The sequence below is a fragment of the Macaca thibetana genome, chromosome 20 (assembly GCF_024542745.1).
Source record: "Macaca thibetana thibetana isolate TM-01 chromosome 20, ASM2454274v1, whole genome shotgun sequence".
Classification (NCBI taxonomy): Eukaryota; Metazoa; Chordata; class Mammalia; order Primates; family Cercopithecidae; genus Macaca; species Macaca thibetana.
In genome coordinates, this window is record NC_065597.1 from 18,088,134 (window position 1) to 18,094,825 (window position 6,692).

The 6,692-nt window shown below is 45.4% G+C and overlaps 1 protein-coding gene across 2 annotated transcripts in view; it reads left to right on the forward strand.

The window, feature by feature from the left end:
• Window positions 1-6,692, forward strand: part of GABARAPL2 (GABA type A receptor associated protein like 2) — a 625,498-nt gene that overhangs the window by 159,960 nt on the left and 458,846 nt on the right. The window lies entirely within an intron of this gene.

Here is a 6,692-nt window from a genome sequence, read left to right on the forward strand (position 1 = left end):
CAACCTGGGCAGGATAGGGAGACTCCGTCTCTGCAAAACAAACAAATTTTTTAAAAAAGAGAGAAAAAAAAGGCTGCACCATGGTAGCTCAAGTCTGTAATCCCAGCACTTTGGGAGACTGAGGCAAGGGGATCATTTGAGGTCAGGAGTTCAAGACCAGCCTGGCCAACATGGTGAAATCCCATCTCCATTAAAAATGCAAAAATGAGCTGGGCGTGGTGGCAGGCACCTGTAATCCCAGCTACTTGGGAGGCTGAGGCAGGAGAATTGCTTGAACCCAGGAGGCAGACGTTGCAATGAGCCGAGATTGCGCCACTGCACTCCAGCCTAAGCAACAGAGAAAGACTCCATCTCAAAAAAAAAAAAAAAAAAAAAAAAAAAAAGAGGCTGGGCGCGGTGGCTCATACCTAAAATCCCAGCACTTTGGGAAGGTGAGGCGGGCGGATCACAATGTCAAGAGATCGACACCATCCTGGCCAACATGGTGAAACCCTGTCTCTGCTAAAAATACAAAAAAAAAAAAATTAGCTGGGCGTGGTAGTGCGCACCTGTAGTCCCAGCTACTCAGGAGGTTGAGGCAGGAGAATCATTTGAACCCGGAGGGTGGAAGTTGCAGTGAGCTGAGATGGCACCACTGCATTCCAGCCTGGCGACAGAGCAAGACTTTGTCAAAAAAAAGAAGAAAAAGAAATTTTCTGTGAGGCCAGCTCCTGAAACGATCTGCTGTAACCCTAAGACCAGTTATACCTAGTAGCTGCTGAAGTGACCTGCCATGCCTCTAAGACTAGTTTAATCTACTGTTGTCACTCACCAATTTGAGCTTGCTAGCTCCCAAAAGCGTATCTAGCACCAGAGAGCTTCTTTCAAAACAATTCATAGTATTTCTCTTGCTCATAAAATTCCCAAACTTCACTTTGTTCTTCTGACACACTGAAGACTACCCCGTCTATGTGGATGCCTCAAATTGCAATTCTTGCTTCCCAAATAAAACATGTTATTTTATTTATATTTTTATTTTTTGAGACAGAGTCTCACTTTGTCATCCAGCTTGGAGTGCAGTGGTACGATCTTGGCTCGCTGCAACCTTGGCCTCCAGGGTCAAGTGATTCTCCTGCCTCAGCCTCCCAAGTACCTGGGACTACAGGTGTCCATCACCACATCCAGCTAATTTTTGTATTTTTAGTAGAGATGAGGTTTCACCATGTTCACCAGGCTGGTCTTGAACTCCTGACCTCAAGTGATCTGTCCACCTTGGCCTCCCAAAGTGCTGGGATTACAGGCCTGAGCCACTGCACCCAGTCCCTAAATAAAACATTTTAAATTTAGAGATTCATTTCTATATTTTATTTGACTTTGACAATTGATATACAAAATTAAACATGGTTAGGAAAATCCAGACCATATGAAAATTCCTTAGAATAAATAACCCAGTGTTTTCAACAACTAAATGGCAAAGAAAAAAAAGATACGGGCCGGGCACGGTGGCTCACGCCTCTAATCCCAGCACTTTGGGCGGCCAAGACGGGCGGATCACGAGGTCAGGAGATCGAGACCATCCTGGCTAACACAGTGAAACCCTGTCTGTACTAAAAAATACAAAAAAAAATTAGCCGGGCGTGGTGGCGGGCGCCTGTAGTCCCAGCTACTCAGGAGGCTGAGGCAGGAGAATGGCGTGAACCCGGGAGGCGGAGCTTGCAGTGAGCCGAGATTGCGCCACTGCACTCCAGCCTGGGCGACAGAGCAAGACTCCATCTCAAAAAAAAAAAAAAAAAAAAGAAAGAAAAGAAAAGATATGGAGGGGAAATATATATATGAGAAGATATCAAACAATCAGAGTATGTGGATTCATTGGGCCTGAATTTTTTGTTTTGTTTTTGTTTTTGAGATGGAATCTCACTCTTGCTGCCCAGGCTGGAGTGCCATGGTGTGATCTCGGCTCACTGCAACCTCCGCCCCTCGAGTTCAAGCAATTCTCCTGCCTCAGCCTCCCGAGTAGCTGGGACTGCAGGTGCATGCCAACAGGCCCAGCTAATTTTTTTGTGTGTTTTTAGTAAAGACGGGGTTTCACCATGTTGGCCAGGCTGGTCTCGAACTCTTGACCTCAGATGATCTGCCCACCTTGGCCTCCCAAAGCGCTGGAATTACAGGCGTGAGCCACCGCACCCAGCCCTGTTAATTTTTTATGTGTGATAATATTGTTACTACGTTTAAAGTATGATCTACAGACCCTGGGGTCTCCAAGACCTTTTCTGGGGACCCAGGAGGTGAAACTCTTGTTTTTCGTTTTTTTGTTTTTTGGGTTTTTTTTTGACTCTGTTGCCCAGGCTGGAGTGTAGTGGCATGATCACAGCTCACTGCAGTCTCAACCTCCTGGGCTCAAGTGATCCTTCCACCTCAGCTTCCAGAGTAGCTGGGACTACAGGCGCATGCCACTGCGCCCACGTAATTTTTGTTTACTTTTTTTTGGTAGAGTTGGTTTTGCCATGTTCCCCAGGCTTGTCTCAAACTCCTGGGCTCAAGGGATCTTCCTGCCTTGGCCTCCCAAAGTGCTAGGATTACAGGCATGAGCCACCACACCGACCGCCAGTGGTGATATTAATGTAGTTGTTTGATACTGTATAATAAAAGGTGTCAACATTTAGAAGCTCTGCATGAGCTGGCCAGGTCAGTAATGTGTTTTTCAAAAACACCCTCTACACTTTCTCTTGATTTTTCAGGGAAAATTAATAGAGGACAATGTGGTAGTAAATTTTAGAAGGTCTTGAAAAATACAGCCCCCACACATGGTGCTTACTCAGTGCTGTTCCACATAAGGCGGTAAGGGGAGTTTATCTTGTGTGTGTGTGTTATAGTGGGGGGTTCTCCATTCTCTTTGTATAGTTCAGTGTTTAGTCTTTTTAAAATATGCGTAGTTTTTTACAAAAATAGGATTACGCTCCACATATTCTTGTGTGATCAGTATTATTTCACTTCTCAATGAAATAACCCCCATGTGGGAAGTACACCTTATCCTTTTTAGTGTTTCCCCAAATTCTCCTTACATATCACCACAATTTATTTTACGTATACCCACTAAAAGATTTTTAGATCCTTTCCAATGTTTTGCAAATATAAATGGCAATGTGAGGAACATTCTTGAATATACATCTTTCCGTAAGATTATAGGTTATGGTAATTTATAATTTTTGAATTTTGGTATAAGATCTTCAGAAAAATTTGATGTATACACTCACATCACAATGTTGTATATCCATCACCGCTTTCTCCTTCCAGAACTTTCTCTTTATCCCAAACAGAAATGCTATACCCTTTAAGCACAAACTCCCCATCCCTTTTTTTCCCAGTCCCTGGTAACTCTGTTTTAATTTCTGTCTCTATAAATTTGCCTATCGTAGGTACCTCATATAAGTGTAATCATACAGTATTTGTCCTTTTGTGTCTGACTTCTTTCTTTTCTTTTAAGAAACAGAGTCTCATTCTATTACCCAGGCTGGAGTGCAGTCGCGCAATCATAGCTCACTGCAGCCTTGAACTCCTGGGCTCAAGTGATCTTCCCGCCTCAGCCTCCTGAGTATCCGGGGCCACAGGCACATGCCACTACATCCAGCTTGGCTTATTTCACTTAGTGTATTTTCAAGTTTTAATCACGTTGCAGCATGTACCAGAACGTCATTCTTTGTTTTTTTTTTTTTTTGAAACGGAGTCTCGCTCTGTCGACCAGGCTGGAGTGCAGTGGCCGGATCTCAGCTCACTGCAAGCCCCGCCTCCCGGGTTCACGCCATTCTCCTGCCTCAGCCTCCCGAGTAGCTGGGACTACAGGCGCCCGCCACCTCGCCCGGCTAGTTTTTTGTATTTTTTGGTAGAGACGAGGTTTCACCGTGTTAGCCAGGATGGTCTCGATCTCCTGACCTTGTGATCCGCCTGTCTCAGCCTCCCAAAGTGCTGGGATTACAGGCTTGAGCCACTGCGCCCAGCCTCAGAACGTCATTCTTTGACATGGCTGAATAATATTGCAGTGTATGCATTCATCAGCTGATGGACACTGGGGTTGTCTCCACCTTTGGATATTGTGAATAATGCTGCTATGAACATTGATGTAAACACCTTTCTATGAACCTGTTTGAGGCTACTGTTTTAATTAAAAGTGAGCTGCTACCACTGCATACCTATTAGAATGGCCAAAATTCAGGACACTGACAACAAATGCTGGTGAGAAATTGGAGCAACAGGAATTCTTATTCATTGTTGGTGAATGCAAAATGTTGTAGCCACTTTGGAAGGCAGTTTTGACAGTCTCTTACAAAACTAATGACATGGACAGGAGGCAGGAGGGCGGGGGTCCCTGGTGAGGGCTCTACCCTCAAGCCTGGACCCATGGCCCTAAATGAGAACAGGCATTCCTGTTTTCACGCCTGTATGTTGCCTTTTCCAAGACCACTCTGGCCCACCCCACTGTCTATCCTGTGCCCATAAGAACCCCAAATCCCAGGCTCCACAAGCAGAAGAGTGGCAGAGCAGCAGAGCAACACGGTGGAGAAGGAGAAAAGAGAAGAAGCATCTGAGCATTGAAGAGGCAGCTGGATGGTCAGAGAGGAATTTGGCCAGGGACAGCAGAACTCCAGGGGACGAATATCTTCCCACTCCATCCCCTTTCCAGCTCCCCATCCTGCTGAGAGTCATCTCCCTCACTCAATAAAACCTCCACATTTACCATTCTTCAAGTCCATGTGACCTGATTCTTCCTGGATGCTGGACAAGGACCTGGGTATCAAGAGTGCAGGGTGTAAAAGGCTGTCATCCTGACTCTCCACTGAGCTGGTTAACACTTAGCCATCCATGGATGGCAACTGCTAAAAGAGCATTAATTGTGACACACCGTTAGATGCTACCATGGGGCCAGAGCCCAAAGGTGCTCACCTTGGCCGTGTCACCCACTTGCCTGTGTGCTCCCTCTCCCATAAGGGGTTTTAGTGCAGTGGCTGAGTAAGCTTGCCACGACAAGTCCTGCGAAGGGGTCCAGGGAACTCTCCTGTCTCACTAACATACTGTTACCACACAATCCAGCAACCATACTATTTACCCAAATGAATTGGAAGCTTATATCCACACAAAACCTGAACTTAGAGCAGCTTTATTCATAGTTGCCAAAACTTAGAAGCAACCAATGTATATTCAGTAGGTGAATGGATTTAAAACACTGTGGTACATCCAGACAGCAGAATATTATGCAGCACTAAAATGAATTGAGGCTGGGCACAGTGGCTCATGCCTGTAATCCCCGCACTTTGGGAGGCCAAGGCAGGAGGATTTCTTGAGCCTAAGAGTTTGAGACGAACCTGGGCAACACGGTAAAATGCCATCTCTACAAAAAGGCATGGCTGTGCACGCCTGTAGTTTTAGCTACTTGGGAGGCTGAACTGGGAGGGTCACTTGAGCCCAGGAAGTGGAGGCTGCAGTGAGCCATGATCACGCCCCTGCATTCCAATCTGGGTGACAGAGTGAGACCCTGTAAAAAAAAAAAAAAAAAAAAGCCAAGAAAAGACATGAAGGAAACTTAAATGCATATTACTAAGTGAAAGAAGCCAATGTGAAAAAGCAGCATATGTATGATTCCAACTATCTGACAACCTGCAAAAGGCAAAACTATGGAGACAGTAAAAATATCAGAGATATCCAGGGGTTGTGGGATGGATGAATAAATGGAGCACAGATGATTTTTTTGGGGGCAGTGAAACTATTCTGTACGATACTGTAATGGTTATGTAGCAGGACGAGCTGCAGACAAAACTCCTCAGACACTGGATTAAAGACGGAAGGGGTTTTTTATTCGGCCGGGAGCGTCGGCAGACTCGCGTCTTAAGAGCCGAGCTCCCCGAAAAAGAAATTCCTAGCCCTTTTAAGGGCTTACAACTCTAAGGGGTCCACACGAAAAGGTCATGATAAGTCAAGTAAGCGTGAAAAGTGTGACTGGGGGCTACATACATCAGCTAGCAGAAAAGTTTTACAGTGCTTTTTCATACAACGTCTGGAATTCACAGATAACACCAGTAGTTTTGGTCAGGGGTTAATATTATTGTTGTTATTATTTTAACCACCAGGGCCAGGTGGTGGCGCCAAGGTCGTCTAGCTATTTATCTTACTTTTGTTTCTTTCCAACTTTTTGCTTTCCCCCTTCTCTCCTGTCTTATAAACTAGGGAAAAGGGGAGGTGGGGGAGAAGCTGGGAAGGACAGCAGGAGAAGTGGTGGTCTCATTCCAGTTACCTGCATTTGTCAAAACCCATAGAATGTACAATAACAAGTGAATACTAACGTAAGCTATGGACTTTGGGTGCCAGTGATTTTGTTTTTTAATTTATATTTTTTGAGACAGGGTCACCCAAGCTGGAGTGCAGGGGGACAATCTTGGCTCACTGAAACCTCAGCCTCCCAGGCTTAAGTGATCCTCCCACCTCAGCCTCCCGAGTAGCTGGGACTACAGGTGCGTGCCACCATGCCCGGCTAATTTTTTTATTTTTATTTTTTGTAGAGATGAAGTTTCGCCATTTTGGCCAGGCTGGTTTTGAATTCCTGGGCTCAAGCAATCTGCTGGCCTCAGGCTCCCAAAGTGCTGGGATTACAGGTGTGAGCCACTGAGCCTGGCCAGGTGCTGATATTTAACTGTAGGTTCACCAATTGTAACAAATATACTGTT